Below are 24,918 nucleotides of genomic sequence, written 5' to 3'. Positions count from 1 at the left end.
AAAGTTTTTGCTTCACGTATTAATATATAGATAACGCCGACCAGAAATACGACTTTAACTTCACCGTATACATAGACTTTCTTATACCTAACCTAAACTCGCGTCTGACTAACCCCACACACTAAAACCACACGATTACATTTTGATGTGACGTCACGATCCTACAAACAAAAACTTTCAAGAACACACAATCTACAGTCATCTCATATAATATTAAAACTGACTAATAATATTCGTTTGAAATATTACATATCTCGGTTTTTTACATACTTGCATTTTCGCGGCGACAACACAATGCAACAGATGGCAACCAGAATGTCGTATGAATCACAATGTTTACTCGCTGTTACAATATAACACGGCACAGCTAATACACGACTATTCTGTTTAAATTACATTACTTACATTATAAAATACGTGACGTTATGAAAATTGTTTTTTAACCTCGAGGGATTATTCTAGATTCACCGAACTAGTAGGTGAGCTCGCTGGGCTCTAACTTGACGACGTTGCTAATACTAACCCTAGAAAGAGACGTGCTTCACAGAATCTACCACCGGATCGGAAACGCGACCCACTAAGAACCGGCGAGAAACTCAGTGGGCTGTGTCTGTGGGTTAATTTACTAGCCGAGCCCTTCGTCACAAGCGACGGGTTCGACGAGGACGGTGACCGGTGCTTGAGGTACCCAAAAGCACCGTTAACGGATCGGGAGGATCCGTAGTGACGTGTTTAGCACGACATCGACTATTTACCATTCGGTACACACGATCGGGAATGTCGTTACCGGTGGCCACGATGAGAGGGTTCCCGTGTCGTGCCGCTTTATCGAAGTGGCGCACTGATGCCGACTGTAGATACTTACTAGAGACTCTAGGTCCAAATCGTCGTGGAGGTCCACGTTTCGGTTAAAAAAATTCTAATAATAACGATGCGTTAGTGTTCTAAATAAATCAGCAACTTTATTAAAGCACTAGCTATATTTTGTGACCGCTTATTTTCCACGCAACCGACACTAGTCCGGTTATAAATCACGATTCATAACAGCGTTATACGTATAACAACTAATTATATGGAACACTCCAGAATTAATGAACGATAAAAGACTTAATTTCCTTTTCTGTAATATACCAAGAAAACAACATTTAAAACCCTTAATCTATTTTTAAAATAATATTTTTAGCAGTATCGATAAACTATGCATGTTTTGCATAGTTTATCAATACTTTTTTCACCGAATGACAGATAAGTAAATGCGTCTAAGAAAAGTCTTATTTTAAAAACTAAAGATTTTTAAAGGGTTTAAATACTAAAGGCTTTTCTTTACAAAAGTTCAATAATTAAAAAGATAAAAAGATAGTATCTTTGTAGTTTTATCAGTCTTAAAACTGACTTGCAATTAAATTGATGTAGGAACACATAGTTTTTACATTAGAGATTTATTATCCGGTGGGTCATATGTGTGACGTCAGTCTCATCATAAAACCCGTTTATCTTACTAAGCAAAAAAATATATTGGAGAAAACCCTGAAACAGATGAAAAGGTTTTTTTCTTAGCTTATTTAATTTCAGTCTAAATTTTCTACTGCTCTACCATAATCATAACAAAATCAAGGGGCACGAATCCTAATATTCTATCAACACGGATAAGGTTTGAAATTGTTGCTTAATTAGGAAAACTAGTAGATAAAGAAGATTCAGTTAAATGAAAAATAGCATTTTAACACATATCATATCTAAGAATTTAATAAAAAAAATACTATCCCTCAAATCCCATGACTGTTTAATTTATATTCATCATCAAATATCGTCTTTTGGTTTTAATAAACACGATATCAGTCAACTACAATATGAGACACCAGATACTTAATTTATCTATACTTATCTATACTAATATTATAAAGAGGAAAGATTTGTTTGTTTGTTTGTTTCGAATAGGCTCCGAAACTACTGGACCGATTTAAAAAATTCTTTTTCCATTAGAAGCCGACATTGTTCCCTGATGAACATAGGCTACTTTTTTAATTTTTTTTCAATTTTTTTTTTTTTTGTTTCATGTGTGTTTTAATGTTTCCGAAGCGAAGCGAGGGCGGGTCGCTAGTTTAAGATATTGGAGAAAAACAACTATGATTGTTGAGACATCGACAGTGTAATTATGAGTTCAATTATGGTATAAACGAATTAAAATATCCGAAACGTTCGTAATTACAGAACGTATACAGTAATGGCGCGATTGATGCGTTTCTCTTTTTATTGCACTATATGAGTGAAAGAGCCGACTACCCACCAAAAAAATAATAATTGGTTATTGGTTAAAATCGATGGAAATAAATTAGTACATTGTGCATCAAGGAAGAAAAGTAGGAAATTTCCTCCCGCGTGTAAAATAATGTCCTACTTTTTTCCCGCGGTGCACATACTATTTTTTCTACTACCAGGCCGAAAGTTCGTGGAGTACACATAAAAAAAACAATTTAACTGTTTTTTAATTTTTAAATAAACTACTACTAATTGAATAAGAAGTGTCTGATGAACTCATCTTTGTTTAATACTTCACTATTAAATTTTATTGCCTTTTGTTTATTTCACTTTTACACTAAACACAATATTGCAAATTACCCGAGCACAACAATGGCGGAGAATTTTAGGTGCGTGAGAGCAGACGTAGCACCTAACGCGCATGCGAACTTGTCAGTACCCAGGGAGGAAAAGTGACTCTTTCTTCCCTGTACAGCGGGAGGAAAAGTTAGACTTTTTTCCCTGTACAGCGGGAGGAAAACCGAACTTTCGGCATAGGTGGGAGAAAAAAAGTTTAGCCCGAATTTGAGACCCTAGGTTAAACTTTCAATTGCATCAGGCTGTCCCAGGATTTAAGTCGGAACAAATTCAATCATTGTTAATTAAAAATCCGCACGAAAATAGCACGTCGGCTATAAATAGACAACAAACAAAACTAAAAACGCTTTTCTTCAACTATACGATAACGTGTTCAGTTAGGCTCTTCAAACTGTTTAATCTATTCGAATCTCGATCTTTGTTAATATCGATTCTCGCAAAAATAGCGCGTCAGCTATAAATAGACAACAAACAAAACTAAAAACGCTTTTATTCAACCATCAAATAACATTTCCGAGGCGGTTTAACTTTATTTTTGCGTAAATCGTTTCAGCTATTCACCCTTCTCGACGTAGTTGATAATTACTTTTCGTTTACCAAAATCGTAAATTTTCACTGTTTGATGTTTGGAGTGGAATTTTAATTGCCTTTTCGTGAATTTTGTCGGTGCGCGTAATAATAATATTTTACCGCGATATATAGATAGTTCAGCAAAATTAAACTTACGCAGAGAGATTAAAAAAAAAAAAAAATAACTGCCCAGTTGACCAGACCGGAAAACTCGTCACGCATTACGTCACGTCACGTCACGTTGCACGCCAATGGACTGTCAACCGTGATGGCTCGTGAGCACCGCCATCCCGTATTTATCCTAACTTCAATTACACAAACAAAGATCATAATCCGCTTCAATTTATCTGTCACTAGCGACCCGCCCTCGCTTCGCTTCGGAAACTGTAATTTATTATTGATTTCTCCACTATTTAATGGATGTTATTATACATATAAACCTTCCTCCTCAATCACTCTATCTATTAAAAAAAACACATCAAAATCCGTTGCGTAGTTTTAAAGATTTAAGCATACATAGGGACAGACAGATATAGGGACAGAGAAAGCGACTTTGTTTTATACTATGTAGTGATTAGAGACAAATGTCTATAGTACTCATCCAAACAAACATAACGCTATACAAGTCAAAATACTAAACACTTGTGCGCCTTATAATAATAATTTTAATAAAACTAAAGCAAACTAAACCGAAACGACAAAATGTCGCAGACTCTCGTATGAAGCTTGAAGTAACTGTAAGTAATTCAACTCTTTGTATTTGCACGGACAGACTTATCTTTTGCTACGTTAATGATCTTTAAACATGAACAGTTAAACTACATATTTGCCTGACAAAACTTCATTCGGTTTTACATTCGCGTACCGCAGGCTTCCGCCATTGTGTCGGTGTCTGTTTGCACGACACAGTTGCGGAGTATAAACTTTTTATTTCACTATCGAACACAACGTTTTGAAACTAAATATGTATATTATTTTTATTGAACTTTTTTTTTATTGCCTTATAGGCAGACGAGCATACGGCCCACCTGATGGTGAGTGGTTACCGTCGCTCATGGACGTCAGCAATGCCAGGGGCAGAACCAAGCCGCTGCCTACCGTTAAAAGTATCCTAGTAGTAAGTAGTATTCTAAGTTATCCTCTATGATGTCGTACCGTTTTTAACGGAAATACTACGCTATCTTTATCTATATCTACAATTTGGTAGTGTGTTGTACACGACGACATCGGAATAATCGCTATATTACAAAATAAACAATTACTGATTACAATAAAGGCGAACTGATGACGAAATATCTTAATTGATACAAGCATTGTTTAAGCTGAATAAACTGCACATGAGACCTATATACCATCGCTATCATTTCCTCTCCTTCTCGCGACATTTCCTCACTGCTTAGGGTCGTGATCATCATATTTCGACAGGATTTTACTCCTTGTAATGTCCCTCCAGCGCCTCCGATCATTAGCCGCATGAAGGTCTTCGTGGAATGGGATCTCTATTAAACCACCTTTTACACTGGTGGTAGGAACTCTTGTGAGTCCGCACGGGTAGGTACCACCACCCTGCCTATTTCTGCCGTGAAGCAGTAATGCGTTTCGGTTTGAAGAGTGGGGCAGCTGTTAATTATACTGAGACCTTAGAACTCATGTCTCGAGGTGGGTGGCGGCATTTACGTTGTAGATGTATATGGGCTCCAGTAACCACTTAACACCAAGGGCGCTGAAAAAATAGTTTGTCTAAAATCTATCATTTAAAAACGCGATTATTTCAAGAGCCGTTTAGGCGTAGGAAAGTCACACAAACACATTGAAACTAGGTCCAATTAAATATTAAGCCGGTTTACCTTTGACGTAACAAAAGATTAAGGTTGTAAATCTACCCTCCCACGCGATTCACTCAATCCGCTGTTTAAATCGGCCACCAGTTCGAAAATACACAAGGACCATTACTGTCACGGAGTTATTTAATATTATTCTTATTATTTTTTAAAATCTATTTTCTATCTTTATTATTAGCGTATTATAATTATATATATTTTTAATGCGGTTATTCACTGACTGGCTTGTCCCGATTTACATGAATTTTATATATTATACTTTCTTTTTTGTTTTTTTTCAAATTTCTGAAACATAATATATTTTCAAGAAATTTTGTTTTTCATACCCGTCGTATCATAATTATGCATATTATTATCATGTAACCTTGTAGATGAGACCGTTAAAACCTATTTTAAAAGTTAAAAATTTTTAAACTAGCTTACTTAAAACTATCTAATTTTTTTCCACAAACCAACGACATGGTTTCGACATACATATACGTACATATCATATTGATCATAAACATATAAGCTTCACATTTTAATGGGCATCTAAATAAAAACAAACATACATCGCTTCATACAAAATATGACGTGAAATTTGTATGAGAAAAAAATCTTCGTAATGCATCCACAGTAGACGCCAAACAGCTACAATGCAAAAATTTTTATTGCCTTTGTAGGCAGGCGAGCATACGGCCCACCTGATGGTAAGTGGTCACCGTCGCTCATGGACGTCAGCAATGCCAGGGGCAGAGCCAAGCCGCTGCATACCAGCCAAGCCGCTGTTTGTTCAATACATTTTTTGCGAAGGAAACAGAAAAATCGAACACTTCTTCTAAAAGCGCATTAACGAACCTCGGCCGTGTAATAACCGCTTCAATACCGGTTTCTGCGTTCGAACCGCGCCGAGCAAACGAGATGAACGCGGTGACTCATCGCAAAGTAAATTTCACATCACGACAACGACAACGACGACAGTCGACCGCACGGAATAGATAAATAAAGTTGGAATGGTAATGTAGGCGGGGCAAGCGTGCCACAGTTATGTTTGTACAAACATAACTCGACCGATTCTTTCATTCACCGCGTTTAGTGCGCTTCGGACTACTTGGCGAACAGATCTCCGCTTTATAGTGCCGTGTTGTGCAATTATAACTTGTAAAACAAAAAATCAGACCTCAAGTATAGAGCGAGGAGGTATATCTCTCGATCGGTAAGTCGAAATTACCATTTAATTACAATATTATTTGTCTAAAACATAAAAATATACTGAGCATTATGAAATTCCAAACATTAACAATATTATTGCAGCAAGTTATAAATAGCATACATTGCGCGATGTGTACTCGCCCAATGAACGCAATGACCAAGTCAGCTTCCAATGTACTACATGCATTGCGTTCTCTACACTTCAATCTTTGAAATTTCGGCGTTTGCCCTGATTGGCCGTGGTGCAGTTGTCGATAGTGAGGTGACCATGTGGTGAAATAAAATCATTGACAGAATTCTCGACTATATTTATATTTGACATGGATATTTTTTGCATTATTTTATATTTAATTAATGATACCTAGTATATTCTTAGTGAGACGTATTTTGAGTAAAATAAATATGTATTATTATTATTGAATTATTATCATTGAATTAATGTGAAGGTATAATATAAAGGGACATGTAGACCTCTCATTTACGGGTATTTACTATATTGTCTTAGACGTATTAAAATCTAAGTAAAATGCTATTTGACTTATGCAGTTAATTAAAAATTTTAGGTTTCCTAAAGAACCTAACGCCAGCGAACAATGGATTGACGTGACAGGTAGAGGAAACTGGAGACAAAGACGAGTACTATTTACTACTACTACTCTAAACATTTTACTGAAAATGATTTTACCATAAAAAAATCAGAATACACTTAATTTTGAAAAATTCATTCGCAATTAATAGCAAGCGCCAACTGCTTAACAAATACGTTTTATTCCAGGGACAGTGACTATTTGTAATTAATAAAAGTAAAATAGTTTTTTTTTTCAATATTTATTCCATGTTTCATTTTCTCCATTCATTCATCAGATAATTTATCGACAAAGATTATCGATTTTATCAAGCACTATCGTGTATGAACATTTTTATTGCTTTTTTGCGTGTGTGAGTGTGTATGTCTACGGGTGTTTTGTGCTAGTTTGCGAACGAATATCTGCCCTGAGATTTATGTGTGGGTGTTTTTGTTGTGTGCGAAATACTTGTAATCACAGTACGTGTATGTGTAGAAATTAAAATAGTGGGGATGAAGCGGCGACACTGGTTCTAATACAAAATTAGAGCAAAGGCCTTTCCAACCTTATTTAACTATTCCGTGGTCGACCGCGACTCGAAATCGTATGGCCCGTATCGTAAATAAAATCTATACATATAAATAAAATTAGATTGTCTGTTTGTAGTATTAAAATAACCGCTTTTTACTACATGCATATTATGAATATATACTATACGGTACATACACCAAAACAATTTTTTTTTTACAATTTTTGTCTGTCTGTCTGTCTGTCTGTTTATTCCGGCTAATCTCTGGAACGGCTGGACCGATTTTGATGAGACTTTCACTAATAGGTAGCTGATGATATAAGGAGTAACTTAGGCTACTTTTTTTAGACTAGCTTCGCCCCGCGGCGTCAACCGCAGTTATTGTCGTCCCGCGCTTCGCCTATCAATAATAAAATTTAATGTTTCCGAAGCGAAGCGAGGGCGGGTCGCTAGTAGTAAATAATTACAGACCAATGTTTGATCCAATCGTTTTTAAATGGTTCACAATTGACGACCGATATTTGCTACGAACCGAACGTGTATTTCGACATCTGTATTGTGTTACAATTAAAAACTTATTTCAATACTAACACAGCGTAACAATTCAAGCTCACTGAGTTTCTCGCTGGATCTTCTCAGTGGGTCGCGTTTCCGATCTGGTGGTAGATTCAGCAAAGCACTGCTCTTGCTAGGGTTAGAGCGTTATCAACGTCGTCAGGTTTGAGCTCAGTGAGCTCACTTACCTACTTAAGACTAGGCTGAAATAGTCTCTCAAGGCCGTTAGCTTGGGGAGGAAAAAAAATAACAATCCAACAAAAGATGGCAAGTTAGTTAGAAACATGCAGTGTATAGGTAAAGAATTTTGAATTTATACATAATTCAATTAAGCACGGTATTGCAGTGTAGACTGGTTCATAAATAAATTAATTGAAAATTGACTAAAATTGAACGTATGAATGAAAATTAAAAGTCAAAAAATCTATTGAAAGACGTTTGCAAGATTTAGAGGACTGGACGTACATTCAAAATAAAATAACGTAGGTACATTCAGTTTTACATGATTTAATAAGACTCTTTAAAATATTAATTTAAAAAGAGATTAAGGGCTTTAAATGTTGTTTTCTTGGTATATTACAGACAAGCGACCCGCTCCGGCTCCGCTCGGGTCTTTTTCCAAAAAATTTAACGATATTTGACATTGTTTTATTTTTTTAAATAAAAGAACACTTATTACGGCATTACTATGATAGTCAGATATATGCTGTCGCGACACTTTTTGTATATAATAATGTGTTATATAAAGTCGTAGTACATTATTTTATTCTATCATCAATAGTTTTCGCAGGGCACGCCATGGAATATTTTAGGTAGTTTTTTTACACCTTTGGTTATATTATTGGAGTAAGGACCCCTAATTTTTTTCAAAAAAGGTTATATCCTATGTCACTCTATATACTCTATAAACAGCCTATGTCAACAAATCTTTCCTCTTTATAATATTAGTATAGAAAACGCTATTAAGCATAAATGAAACCAAAAACAATGATTATTTATAAAGGAAATGAAATTCACTATTCAAACAGCGACAGACTTCTCTGATTATGAAAATAAAATCACACCCGACTCCTTGCGGTTTTAAACACTTTTCGAATCTCGATATTCCATCACGACTAACGTAACTTAACCTCATATTACTCGTATTCATCTTGTACCTATGAGTCAGGGTTATCACAAAAAAAAAAACACACGCACGCACGCACACTCAAACAAAATTGTGGCAACACCTTAGCGCGTTGAACTGGTACTGTAATGAGGTAGAGAAACTCGTCATTCAAAGGTCAACGTAATGTCATAATATTTGCAGATTATATTATGTACTTAAATATTTAATTTACGTAATCGATGTATTTAAACATGTAAATATTATAAGTACCTAAAGAAATGTGGAACAAAATTGACATTTATAATATTGTAGCAAGTGGTAGTATTTGCTCAGTGAGTTTCTCGCCGAAGGTTCTCCTCAGTGGGTCGCGTTTCCGATCCGGTGGTAGATTCTACGAAGCACTGCTCTTACTGGGGCCAGCAACGCTTTCGGTTTGAGCCCGTACGCTCACCTACACGTCAAGTCGAAGCTGAAATAGCCTCTCAAGGCTATCAGCAAAGGTACGAAAAACAAAAAAACTGTTTCTTAAAAGTATTCAAAATCATCATGTACCGTGTTTTATTTTATTATCAATGCCACCCCCCTCACCCCTCCCTCGAGTGGGCAACGAGATTTGCTTTCAGCACAGATTAAATTCTCGACACCGATAGAAAAACTTTCGTCACTTTCGTTCATCGCGTTTCGGCTACCCGAAAGAAAAGGACAGATGAATTTATGTTGCTGCTTCATAAACTCCATTCGATATCAATTCCCGCAATTCACGACCGGAGTGAATCGATTTGCGAAATTCACGTTTAAATTTTTCGATTATTTTCGTATCTAGTATTCATTCGAACCCGGAGCGCGAACCATTTTAAATTATAATCAATCTCTGAGGCGATACGAAACTAAGCTTCTACTATTCAATCTTCTATATAATGACCCGATAGTGACAGTTCTTCTTTTTCTACTGGTGGTAGGACCTCTTGTGAGTCCGCGCGGGTAGGTACCACCACCCTGCCTATTTTGGCCGTGAAACAGTAATGCGTTACGGCTTGAAGGGTGGGGCAGCCGTTGGAACTATACTTGAGACCTTAGAACTTATATATCCAGGTGCGTGGCGCATTTACGTTATAGATGTCTATGGGCTCCAGTCCACCCATCTAAGCAATAAAAAAATATCTATATCGTTCCCTCACTACTGAGGATCGCGACCACATGTGACGTACTTCCACTGTGTTCGATCATGGGTGGTATGTACCGCATGGTACAGACTACCACCAAGTGCTTCTCTTACTAGATCTGACCATCTGGCTGGTGTTCGGCCCACGGCGCGCTTGCCCCCTATGCGACCCGCAATTTTGAGCTTCTCTACTTCATATCTGGGAGACCGCATGTTTTATGAGTGGCAGTACAGTTGTCGAAAAATACTTTTCTATCGACCATAGAGACATTTGCCATTACAATGTCAGTGCAGCGAAAAGAATCGACCATATTTTCAACGTTTTCCATGTAAAACCAAAACTTTAATGAACGCAATATGCGTGTATGAAAATTAAGAGGAAACAAACCGACAATGTGGCACTTCCCTAATTAAACCATATTTAGTAGATCTAACATTAACATTGCAGAGTCGAGTCGGAGAGCGAATAAAATATTGGATTATACAACCGAGTGAATCATGCAGTTCTTTTTTTTTTGCACTATGGCAATTTCACGGCGGGCAATGCTAATTTCCACGAGCAAAGGTGAATGGCATTGGCGGCACAAAATGAACAGAGAAACAGTATTTTACGTAATCTACCCAATAAAAAGCACGTGACTACAAACTCTATTTTTTTTTTTTCATTTTATTGCAGTCTATGGATGGAATTGATGAACAGCGCTTACGGGAGCCTACAGACACAACAGCGTGAGAAAGAAACCATGAGGAAGACATTTCGATACTAAAATGAATGAAATGAAAAGAAATGTGGAAGGAAAGAGGCCCTGCGGCCGATTACCTAGCCGTTGCTGTGATAAAATAACCACCGTAACTGGGTGGCCAGTCGCAACCGCCATTCGAGAAGCTGAGGACCGGACGAGATGGACACAGCTCACGAGACAGGCCACGGTAAAGTTTCGGGGACACGACCTTCAGCAATGAAGAAAGCGACGAAGAAGAAGACCTTTTAGTACCAAGTACTTAATTGACTAAACACGAGATACGCAACCCGGTTTCAAATATGCAGCCTTTCGCATAGTCGTAGGTCAAGTAGATCAAGTAAGCCCTATTTCTGTGCCTTTGGCGCTTTGAAATCAGGGAGAATTCTCCAATCTCCTAAAAACCAGACAATTTTTTTTATGAAGCCATACCACGATTAATGTAAATTACGTGGAAGGAATCTTTGAAATGGGGCGAAATTCTTTTTAATTAACCGTTACCACTAATACCTACAGATCGTTAACTTAAATGAAGTTTTAACAGGGGTAAAAGAAAAGCATAGATCTACTAACTGCCTGCTTTTTAAAGACATTGGAAGCTTTCTTGTGTTTTGCTAATGATGAGGTCTCTATTCGCTGATAAACTACGCGTTTTTATGTCGACCAGTAACCGAAAGGGCTCGAACGTTATATATTACGTTTAAATATAAACATATATATCCAATTTTTTTTTCTACCTAAGCTGATGATCTTGAGAAACCATTTCAACGTAACCTTAACTAGTAGGTGAGCTCACGGGGCTCAAACCGGGAGTGTTGCTTACATTGGCCCCAGCAAGAGCAGTGCTTCGCAGAATCTACCGCCTGTGCTGTGGCTATGGGTTACTCGTTGAGCCCTGCATCGCAAGCGACGGGTTCGGCGAGGACGATGATAATAGCTAATACGCACCCAGACAAAAAGCAAACAAGCCTGTTCATCATACGAATATTTGCCTGATGTTTGAATCGAACCCACCCAGTCAGGAGCTCTAACTACTGCATCACCGAGTTAATCGCTTTTATCGTTCTCCAACTAGTCAGAAGCGGGCAAACAAATGTTCTGTACTCCGCAACTTTTTAATCAAGCTTCATGGCCAAACAACTTATCGTGCCCAACGAATTGGAAGGCACGTTGGCCTCGTCGCAAAATACGAACAGGATGGTTTTACCAGAAAACGGGCTCACAGCGTATTCTTTCATCAACAAATTCTTAAATTCATTAGTGGTACCATGCGCACCCGTAGTTCGGTTACTGGCACCACAGGAAATCTCACCTTTTTGTTATGATTGAAAAATTACTGGTGGCCCGGAAGCCTTTACAGTTTCACCAGGACAGATGGGCGAGCAAAGGTTCAGCCGGGAAGGGTGGGATTTGTTAACAACTGCCCGTGCGCCTCCGAAGGAGACCTAACAACTCAAGAGCAATGGCTTCGCGAATGAATCTACTACCGGATCGGAATCGCGACCCGCTGAGAAGATCCAGCGAGAAACTCAGCGGGCTGCGTGCGTCTCAGCTATTAGGCCACGGAAACTTCAGGACAAAAAAAATCGTAACATTTAGCAACTAGCAAATGCTTCAACATAAAGTAATGAATAACTCAATAGTTTACAAACGTATTATAATTAATTAGCATATGTATAATAGTTAGTTCATCATCACAGTTTGTGTTGTGAGGTGAGATTTTTACGATCAAATGTATATTTATGGTGAGACGATTAAATCTTTATAATTATTTACTTGCCCGTTTATCCTTATTAGAAACAATTTCAACGTAACCTTAACTAGTAGGTGAGCTCACGGGGCTCAAACCGGGAGTGTTGCTTACATTGGCCCCAGCAAGAGCAGTGCTTCGCAGAATCTACCGCCTGTGCTGTGGCTATGGGTTACTCGTTGAGCCCTGCATCGCAAGCGACGGGTTCGGCGAGGACGATGATAATAGCTAATACGCACCCAGACAAAAAGCAAACAAGCCTGTTCATCATACGAATATTTGCCTGATGTTTGAATCGAACCCACCCAGTCAGGAGCTCTAACTACTGCATCACCGAGTTAATCGCTTTTATCGTTCTCCAACTAGTCAGAAGCGGGCAAACAAATGTTCTGTACTCCGCAACTTTTTAATCAAGCTTCATGGCCAAACAACTTATCGTGCCCAACGAATTGGAAGGCACGTTGGCCTCGTCGCAAAATACGAACAGGATGGTTTTACCAGAAAACGGGCTCACAGCGTATTCTTTCATCAACAAATTCTTAAATTCATTAGTGGTACCATGCGCACCCGTAGTTCGGTTACTGGCACCACAGGAAATCTCACCTTTTTGTTATGATTGAAAAATTACTGGTGGCCCGGAAGCCTTTACAGTTTCACCAGGACAGATGGGCGAGCAAAGGTTCAGCCGGGAAGGGTGGGATTTGTTAACAACTGCCCGTGCGCCTCCGAAGGAGACCTAACAACTCAAGAGCAATGGCTTCGCGAATGAATCTACTACCGGATCGGAATCGCGACCCGCTGAGAAGATCCAGCGAGAAACTCAGCGGGCTGCGTGCGTCTCAGCTATTAGGCCACGGAAACTTCAGGACAAAAAAAATCGTAACATTTAGCAACTAGCAAATGCTTCAACATAAAGTAATGAATAACTCAATAGTTTACAAACGTATTATAATTAATTAGCATATGTATAATAGTTAGTTCATCATCACAGTTTGTGTTGTGAGGTGAGATTTTTACGATCAAATGTATATTTATGGTGAGACGATTAAATCTTTATAATTATTTACTTGCCCGTTTATCCTTATTAGAAAACGTTATAAAGTATATTCACTTTATATTTCCTTCATATTGAGGATGAATACGATTTATTACTTAATTAACGTAAAGTAGGTTTGTTTTTTAAGGCATTAGTAGTCATATTTATTTTGCTAGATTTTCAGTATTAATGCATCCTACAGATTTTCTCCTTAATGATTAAAGTACAAAAAAATTCTATTAATTATTTAAAATAGAGTTTTCGTACGTAGCAATGAACAAGAGATAAATTAACAAAAATTGTCGATATATTGGCTCCAATTGAAAAAATTGCAAAAATCTTAATGTTACTTAAAACTTAAGCAAATTAATAAAGTCGAGACCAGTTGTCAACAATTAGCATTTTTGATTGCAACTTTACTTGAGGTGACATTTATCATGTCATACTATAGTGTTCACTTATCGATGCTCTGAAGTGGCGAACACTTATTTGGTATAACTAATTGAATAAATAAATAAAAATATGTTTTAATTTGTTCATTAGTTATTGGTTCATACTTTGGAGGGCAATCCAATTGTGAACTCTGCTAACTGAGCTACTTTTTTTTTCTCCTACATATTCGCTGGTAGCTTAAGAGGCTATTTCAGCTACGTCCGGACGGGTAAATGAGCTTACGGGCTCGACCTGAGAGAATTTGCTAACACTAGTCATGGTAAGAGCAGTGGTTCGCAGAATCTACCACCGGATCGGAAACGCAACCCCCTGACAAGATCCAGCGAGAAACTCAGTGAGGGTTAGTTTAGGTCGTCGTGAAGATCTACATCCCTCACACACCACGGTGCTCCGACGGCTATCCTGCAGAAACTGGATTGTATGAGCTGGAGAGAGTTGAGTATTTTGTTGTTCTCAAACCTTTCCTTAATTATTCTCTTATTCCTTTAATAATCACCCCTGGTTGGCCAAAAGAGGCTGTGGGCCAACCTTATTTGGGCACGGTCTCCCAAATACCAGCAAACTAAATTTATTTAACTCAGTGGTCATGATGGTTCCATTAAATTTTGCAACACACATTCACTCGCGTAAACTCGCGTTAATTACTACTTAACGTTTACATATTTTATTTATAGTCATAAATCCACGTCATCGACGCCATTAATCGTCGACTGTAATATTTCTTGTACCGCTTTCGCTTGTGCTTATCCGAAAAGTGAACGGTAAGGACGAAAAATGAAATGTATATCGCATGCAAAGTGCTCACCACCAGTTCGGTCGGTAACCGGTATCTATATCATCGACCGGTCCAGTTTAGCTTTCTATTAATTCTAATAAATAAATAAAAAAAGTCTGATTTAATGATTCAAGAATCATCTGAATAAATTATACTACAAATTCGAAATATCCACTTTTAAGCGATTGCCAGTTACTCTTTGAACACTCTCATTATTAACTTAATTAAGAAACAAACAAAATATTCCTGATTTTTCTTTTACTATACCCTATTCCAATTACGAAGTCCCTTTTGACACTTCTTAGAACGTAACTCATCACGTTTCGCATAATCTCCATATATAAAAATGAATTGCTGTTCGTTGGTCTCGCTAAAACTCGAGAACGGCTGAACCGATTTGGCTAATTTTAGTCTTGATTTATTTGTGGAAGTCCAGAGAAGGTTTAAAAGGTAGATAAATATGAAAATGCTCGGAATTAAATAAAAATAACAATTTTGTTTTTCCTTTGATGTGTCCCCCCCTCCGTGGGTCTTTTATTTATCGATTGAGGCACTACGAAGTCATTTAAAAATCATTTAAAAAATACACAATCAATCTAAATCATTATACGATTAATTCACACACACACAATAACATAATAATAAATTCTGTCTCATGGGACTTCGTATTTGGGAATAGGGTATAGTCAAGATATTATTAAGCCAAACTAATAAAATTTTCTTAATGTCTGTCATCAAATGCTAAATCCGTGTGCAAAATTTTCAAGTTTATCAGATGTCTTTAAATCGGGTGATTGATTCCCTGATACATCTAGGTACGTATCGATCTACTTATATATTAGTAGATACAGGTCAAACTAATACAGCGTGTTAATAGATCCAATTTTACGCTCCTGAAGTAAGCTCTGGTGTATAGGAAGACAAAGTGAGGGCAGGTTTCCGTGAAGAGTTATTATGATACGCCTATAGACACAATCTACTGAGTTTCTCGCCAGATCTTCTCGCGATTTCGACCCGGTAGTAGATTCTGGGAAGCACTGCTCTTGTTAGGGCCAGTGTTAGCAGCTCTCTTATGTTGAGGCCGTGAGCTCACCTACCAGTTCGTGAGTTGCTGGAACAACCAGACCACCAGCTATTAGGGGTAGGGGAAATAAACATTATAAAAACGCCCGTCCTAGCGATATCTGTTTAGATTGAAGCTTATAATATTCGTGTCAATTCTTTCAACATTCGTATCGAGCCACCCGCCCACTGGTCGCGGTTATAGAATTGTTTTAGAGCCGTCGGTGGGCGACCCGCGGTAACCCGTCGGACCGGCTCGTATTTCCTGCGGTTCACACAAACGCAGCTTCGAATTTGCAATGTGACGAATTTCGTTCTTATTTTATTTTAAACTAGCTGACCCGGCAGTTTTCGTAGTGACTCCATCTATGATTACTAGTGGTCCCGTATTAGTCGAAATTCGACTATAATTCATTGAAATTATAAGTTTGAACATTACTACTATACATTACATTACATTTGACTGTTATACTTCTATAATCACAGAGTTCGCCAAGACTACAGTATTGACGAATAATATTAAAGATTAACAATATTAACCTATTGTCAATTTGACCACAGACCTTAAGCAATAACAAAAGTTTGACAATAAACAAAGTATACATATATTATTATGTGTGTGTGTCAAATACATGGTAGTGTGTGTAATATTTTCTTTATTGATTTAATGTATCTTTTATGGATTATTTAAAAAAAATATTAGCATTGTGCACTTCTTCTCTATATTCTCTATAAGTGTGGAAAATTTCATACTCCTCCGTCAGCGCAATTTTCGTAAAAAGGGATACAAAGTTTTTGCTTCACGTATTAATATATAGATTAGATGGGTGGAAGAGCTCACAGCTCACTTGGTGTTAAGTACCGGAAGCCCATAAGTATCAACGATGTAAATACCGCCAACTATTAACAACTGCATCACTGCAGACTTACACACGGTTGTGGTACACACCCGTGCCCTAGAAGCATCTCGGACCGACCTACACCACGAAAATATACAAGTTTTCGTTTGACTACCCACACAAACCTAAAATAAAGAATAGTTCAAAAAAAACAAACAAAATACGCTTTTATAGAAAATAGAAAAAAAAACAAAAAAATAAAAAATTAGTTTTAATAAATTTGAATTAAAAATAGTGTAAGAAAAAATTATTTTATTGTAAAAAAAGCGTGGGGTGCCTTTTTAGGATTTCAATTATATATTTTCATTTTTTTTAAATATGGAATTGTCATCGGTCCTTAATAAGTATACCAAACTTCTAGTTAATCCGACGTTTTGAAAGGGGTCAAAATCATGTTCATAGATTCCGTTACATACTAACATACATACGTCTGAAGCTACTAAAAGCGTATTAAAAACAACACATAATGCTATTTCTATTAAAGCAATTACAAATTTTCGTTCATAAGTACTTATGAAGACCACGACACGCTATTGAGACATTACTCATCAACGGACGGGGACAAACCGTGAAGATCGATTTAAAGAACCGCGTCCAACTTAATTGACATCTCCGTGTCGGGGAGCCGATAAGGGTTCCGTATGTGAAACTATTCGTAACGTAAATGTTAGATCTTAGACAGCGAGGGTCTCGGCTGGATAGATCGATACTTGAATGATGTTTAGGACAAGTACACAAATATGCAAGGTTAATGAAACGGTCCATTTAGATTAAAGATTTTGCCGCAAGTGTCTTTTTTATTGCTTAGATGGGTGGACGAGCTCACAGCCCACCTGGTGTTAAGTGGTTACTGGAGCCCATAGACATCTACAACGTAAATATGCCACCCACCTTGAGATATAAGTTCTAAGGTCTCAAGCATAGTTACATTTACAGTTTACAGACTTCTTCGATTTATCGATATTGCGTAATTACTAATCGCGGTGTCCCATCAATACATTGGAACACTTTAACGCAAGATCAACAACAAATCGTCGTAGGCTATTTCTGTCTTCGATTTATCGGTATTACGTATCCACAGATCGCGGTGTTACATCACGCAATGGAGGATTTAACGTGAGTCCTACAACATAACTGCACCGTGGGCTAATTCCGTGATTTTAAGCACGTCCAGTTGAAAAGATGGTTTGAAAAGTCATGTGGACGAACATTGTCAAGGATGCCATAAACACCAGCGTCCCGGGCGCCATTAAGCAGGCCGAATGCAGGCAACATTGGAAGAAGCTGGTGCAAAAACTGGACCAAGGTGGTCACGACCCTCAGTAATGAGGAAACGACAAAGAAGAAGAAGAAGAAGAAGAAGTCGAAAAGTGGGTGAACATTCCATCAACCACATTAAAATCTAAAAATAAAAATTGAAAAGGTATTATTACTTTGCAACGTTTATGCCACAAGTATTCACACTAAGGCATTTTTTTTAAATAATTAACGTTCCCTTTCCACACGTGAACAACCAAAGTAAAACAAATATGTGCTCAAAAGACTGAGAGTAACAAAACATCAGATTTTCGTTAACGAGTCACGTAATGATTATGTGTAGCAAAAAACGTACTAGGTACATACTTCGTACAAGGTTAATTGCGGCCCACGCGGTTCGGTTACGTTACTTGAATTTAATTGGCCGCAAAGTACCGTCCGCACAAATAATAGATTTATTTTTAGGGTCAACTTTAAAAATTCAAAATCGTATCCACTGAAACCGTGCGAAGATTCTTCAGTTTCTTGTTGCATTTTAATAGCTTTAAAGGTGATTTTTTTAAGGGGCAGTTAATTGATCGAAATAAACGTAAAATTATAATGAAATTATCGCGATAACCGTACTGGTGATACGGCTTATTTAATGAGTGACCGCGAAGGCAGGTATCACTATCCTGTGGATTTGTCTCAAAGCAGTCATTATCTCAGTATGAAAGAAGAGACCACTTGGCCCATTTATATATATATATATATATATCTATCGATTTAGAGTGCAATAAAATAATAAAAAACGCACTAACATATTATAATGTCCGAGTGATGAGTACTGTCTGCAACAAAACATTCGATTCTACACTCGAAATTGTACCGTCAACAAAAACATCAATATTTTTGACGAAATTAATCAGTGACACATCATGACCGTTTCCAGTTACATCTCGATGATTACCGTTAGCCGAAGCGAACAGCGATGTAGGCTGTTTGAACGAGTACATTACAAAGATTTCAATTCAATTTCGGCTCTCATGTATTGTTTTATGTGAAGCATTTTGGTGCATCTAAATTTCCGATCTATACTTAAAATTATAAAGCCGAAGTTTGTTTGTTTGAATGCGCTTATCTATCTAATCGAACTACTAGTCCGATTTGAGAAAATTATTTCAGTGTTAGATAGCCCATTTATTGAGGAAGGCTATAAGGCCATATAACATCACGGTAAGACTAATACAAGTGGAACACCAATTTTTGAAAATATTTTCACTTTCTACATAAATGAAGTGGGGGTAAAATTTTGCGTTGTGCCCAAGTAACTATACCACGCGGACTGAGTCGCAGGCAAAAGCTGTACATTATAACAGAACTAGTGATATTTATTTTTATTAATTATTATCAGTAAGGCAGGTGAAGAAAGGCTTAAGCGTCATTTCGTTTAATACGCGACATTTATCTTTGTAATCAAAGGCGCGTTTTATTTGATATTGGCATCAACAGTTCGATGCTTTTAATTGAACTTCAATTATGTTTACCCATTCCCCACAGCTGAAGAAGTTTTTTTTTGTCAAAATTGGTACCCGCCTACGGGATCCGAACACCGGTGCATCGCTCAACACGAATGTACCGGAGGTCTTATCCTTTAGGCCACGAGGACTAGTCTCCAAAGTTTAAACCTATAATCGACTGCCACACACAAAAATAGGATACAATGATATAAAAATCAATTTAGTGGGGTTTATCGGTCGCTATCAGATAGATATATCGTGTCGACAAACGCGATATCGAATTCAATCGAACTTTCATATCAAGTATCTGAAAACTATGATTACGGCAACATGTTTGAAAATTGATGATAATTTTAGAATGGTAATATAATTTATATTGTACCAGCCGTAGGTACTCGCCCGCTTCGCTGAGCATTTAAAATTAACATTATTAGGTATTTATTGTCATTATTATTATGGAGTCCCAACACTCATATAAATATTAGCCTATCCATTAAGTACATGTATTTTCTACATGGATACCAAGTTTCAAGTCAATCGGATGCATGGTTCACTAGTTATAACGGAACATTCGTAAAAACCACTGTAGATTTATATAATAGTATAGATTACGGCTATTTCCAAGGTTAAATTAAAAACATATTGATTGGACCAGTAGTTCCTGAGATTAGCGCGTTCAAACAAACAAACTCTTCAGCTTTATAATATTAAGTTCTAGCTGACCCGGCAGACTTCGTAGTGCCTCAATCGATAAATAAAAGACCTAAACTTTTGTATAAAATAAACTTAAAACAAACAAAAGGAATCCGTCCGACGGGGGACACATCAAAGGGAAAACAAAATCGTTATTTTTATTTAATTCCGATATTTTCATATTTATCTACCTTTTAAACCTTCTCTGGACTTCCACAAATAATTCAAGACCAAAATTAGCTAAATCGATCCAGCCGTTCTCGAGTTTTAGCGAGACTAACGAACAGAAATTCATTTTTATATATATATAGCTATTAGTATAGATTACGGTTATATCCAAGGTTAAATTAAAAACATATTGATCGGACCAAGTAGTTCCTGAGATTAGCGCGTTCAAACAAACAAACTTTTCTGCTTTATAATATTAAGTATAGATGAATTCCTTGCGTATCAAGACTATTGTCGATTGTGTGTATTACAAGGAAATCGCGGGAAGCGTGCTCCATATTAATTTTATTGTAATTAGCCTACGTATGCGCAAAACAATAATAACAATCGATTGCCGCGGCCGGCGTAAACAAATCTTACAACACCCGATCATTGTTTCACGAATCAAGGTTGCAACGTTTCCAACTTGTAACAACTCCGTATTATAAATATCCATTCGCAGATATAATTAACTTTAAGTGAGAATTGATTTTTATTGTTCAGATGGGTGGACGAACTCACAGCCCACCTGGTGTTAAGTGGTTACTGGAGCCCATAGACATCTACAACGTAAATGCGCCACCTACCTTGAGATATAAGTTCTAAGGTCTCAGTATAGTTACAACGGCTGCCTCACCCTTCAAACCGAAACGCATTACTGCTACACGGCAGAAATAGCCAAGGTGGTGGTACCTACCCGTGCGGACTCACAAGAGGTCCTACCACCAGTAAGAAGAAATGTTTGTTTGAAGAAATCATCTATTATAGTTATTTCACAGCTAGTAAGAGCAGTCGTGCGCTTTGCATCGTAGGTTGAAAAAAAACATTCCTAGCAACTTTTTAAATCTATATTAGAAACGTTCATCTTTAAACTTAGGAAAAGAATAATAACACAAAACAACCATATTTTTCCTACCTATTCTAGTAACCTCGAGGGGTTATGTGAGCTCACAGGGCTCAACCGGGTGTGTTGCTAACACTGACCCTAGCAAGAGCAGTGCTTCGCAGAATCTACCACCGGATCGGAAACGCGACCCACTTAGAAGATCCGGCGAGAAAATCAGCGGACTGTGGCTATGGGTTGATTTACTCGTCGAGTCCTTCGGCGAGGACGATGACCGGTGCTTGTGGTACCCCAAAGCACCGTTAACGGATCGCGAGGATCCGTAATGACGTGTTTAAGGCAAACAACCATAAAGATTGGTCAGTGCCTCTTCTTTTTACAGCGGTCACGGCAACCGATTATAGTCACCTCGACTTCCATTATTAGATTAAAAAAACAGTTGAATTTTTACTTGAAACAATACCGCTCCACGAGGCACAAGGCCGGCTCGGTATTGAAACATATTTACATTTGAGATTCGACGCGATAAGAATTCTTAATTAGTCTTTTAACGTGTTCTCTCTCGGTGTTGCTTCAAATTTTTGTATTTTCAAAGATCAAACCTTTCAAGACGTGACATTTATTACAAAAATTGACGCAAATAATCCTTAATAGTTTCTATAAAATATCACACAATTAAGTATCTTGTTACTTAACTTAGATCTTGTTTTAATCCTGCCTATTTCTTCCGTGAAGTAGTAATGCGTTTCGGTTTGAAGAATGGGGCAGCCGTTGTAACTATACTTGAGACCTTAGAACTTATATCTCAAGGTGGGTGGCGCATTTACGTTGTGGATGTCTATGGGCTCCAGTAACCACTTAACACCAGGTGGGCTGTGAGCTCGTCCACCGATCTAAGCAATAAAAAAATAAAAATAAAAAAAATAAAATTATAATTCAAATGGTAATAGTTTTCCTTTAAATTAAAGTCAGGAAGAGGAAGGCGATTTGAAATCCTTCAAGCGCAAGTCCTTCAAGTTAGTAACGATGGATTCATCGACCGGGAGGATTCGGGACCAAATTTCGAATTGCACTTTTTAATTATTAACGTAGATTGGTAGACACGAACAGAAGAGAAAGATGAAATGATAATCTATGATATAAAGTATTTGAAAATCTAAAAGTATCATTTTCGTAAATCTGTTGGCTACGACAACATACGTTGGAGGTGTCGATATTGTTAAAACATCGGACCAGTAAAATGTCAATCAAACGATAGTTTTAGTCTGTTCAGGCGCGTTGTAAAAGTCCATATTTTGTGGTAATTTGGAATTATCACAACACTAGAGATAGACCACGATCGATGAGATAGCGATAAGTGGTCCCAGAAAACTCCATTACGGGAAGAGCTATGTAAACAGTGATCACAGTTCCCACGGCCAATATTGTACTCACCACTGCTCTATCTGTTCCGAAATCTTCTCTATCCGGATTAGAAGATTGAGATTATTGCTATCCAACCAAACGTTTTACAATATGATTTACAACAACAGCTAACCGTTGTTACATTTCCAACCAAAATACCAATCAAAATGGTCATTCCACAAAACCAAAAGACTCACTTGATGAAATATTTTTTTCATTATTAACACAATCACAAGAAATTCACGGGACACAATGTACCATACTCTTGAGTACGTACCCACGCTTGTAATGTAAAGTATCTTGTAAAATATAATAACTATAATATAAAATTTAACGTGTTAAAATTAAGACCATTTTCGGATTGCCGTATGGCAACACTGCTGGTGGGAGCGACGGTAGTAGTGGGGACGAGGCAAAATAAAAAAGGCGGTAGTCGGAAAAATTAAAAGCGGTGTTATTCTCTATTAGTGAGCACATACCTAATAGTAGTCCAAGAGGAGCTACAAATAAAGCATTACAGAATCAAGTGAATTACTGCAATCTGTATATTTACTGCCTGGCTGTTGAAAGCGAAGTTCATAGTAGTCAAATAATAATATATAACCTCGTTTCCACATTAAGACAGCATAAAAACCTCATCATTCGAGACCATACACTAAATTTACAATATGCTATAAGAAATAAAACATTCCCAAACGTAAAAGCAGTGTACTCCGATTTCTGACTGCCTTTATAACCTACACATAATATGATAACGAAAAGAAGTCCCTTTGTATACATTATTTGTGGATAAAGCTAACAAGAGCATAGTTTTAATATAGAGCAAATTTGCACGAATTCGACATGGCTTTATTTCGATATTATGTCAAATGGTCGTATCAACGTCTGCAGCGTCAAGTTTATTACCGCCCCCGATACTATAAGCCAACAAGAGGATGACCTTAAGTCGTTTTAAGGCCGTCACCTTAACATAGATAACGTGATATCAGCCAGTCGTTTTCGTTGGATTAAGAGCTTTATAACATTCAACAATGAGAACAAATCACTTTGAAGTGAAATGAGAATTGGTTCGGTAAACAACAGGTTAGAGGTTTTCAAATCCATTCCTTTTTTTTTTTTCAAATATTAAATTTAGTCGAGTGTAGTAAGGTCACTAGTGATAACCATAATAATGTCCTAAATCTTTCCTCGCCCACATTGAAACTAAAACGCATGATCCACTAATAATACCCCAATAAAACTTCGTCCGAAAAACTGACAACTGATTTATGGCTAAGTCACATCTCCCAATCTTAGGAAATCAAATATGATAATACTCTATAAACCCACAAAATAAACCGAACTATCAATGTCCTATTAAGACCATTCAAAATAAATTTATTCAAAAATATATACGAGTATCTTATACCTTTAAACGAGCAATTCTTGTATATTAATATATAATACATATATAATCTGAATCTCGGAAACGGCTCCAACGATTTTCATAAAATTTTGTATACAGGGGATTTCGGGGGCGATAAATCGATCTAGCCACGATTTATTTTCAGAAAATGTTTTTTTATTCGTGTTTTCAATAATCAACTCTTCCTGACATCTATTGGCGAATAATAATACTACTTTTCTTAATTGAGAGCAACTAACCGCTTTAAAGAAACAAAAAGAGGGCGTTATCAAAAAAAAAACGAGCAAAGCTCGGTCATCATCTAGTATACATTTAATAAAGATAAATATAAAATGGAAAAAACCATGCAATCAATTAATAAAATAACTTTGACCATATGTTCGACTATATGTCTGTATTAATACCATAGTGACTTACCTACTCAATAATTTTTATGAATGGCACGCCATATACGTAACGCTTGACACAATTTTATTAGCTAATCATTAAAATATTGGATATTAAATTAGTTTTAGTAAAACTAAACGTGTTGTAAGTTATAGTAATAAATTGGTTTGCTTTTCAACAACAAAAAACACATAAGTAAAAAGAGATACTAAGAACAAGGACATGCCAATCAAAAACGCAAATGAGCCAACAGCTAAACAATCATAATGCACTGAGAAATAGCTTGAAACAATAAGCTCACATGATCTCTCATTGCAGATGTTAGCAAATTTTAGGCTAAGACCCGTAAGCTCGTCCACTAGTTAGGTT

At 37.1% G+C, this 24,918-nt stretch overlaps 1 protein-coding gene across 33 annotated transcripts in view; it reads right to left on the bottom strand.

Moving 5' to 3' along the window:
* LOC101740714 (serine/threonine-protein kinase MARK2) overlaps positions 1–24,918 on the bottom strand; it is a 234,162-nt gene that overhangs the window by 88,231 nt on the left and 121,013 nt on the right. The window lies entirely within an intron of this gene.

This window comes from Bombyx mori, chromosome 24 (genome assembly GCF_030269925.1).
Source record: "Bombyx mori chromosome 24, ASM3026992v2".
In the NCBI taxonomy this organism is placed as follows: Eukaryota; Metazoa; Arthropoda; class Insecta; order Lepidoptera; family Bombycidae; genus Bombyx; species Bombyx mori.
The sequence above is the reverse complement of the archived record's forward strand: the minus strand, read 5'-3'. Positions and strand labels throughout refer to the sequence as shown.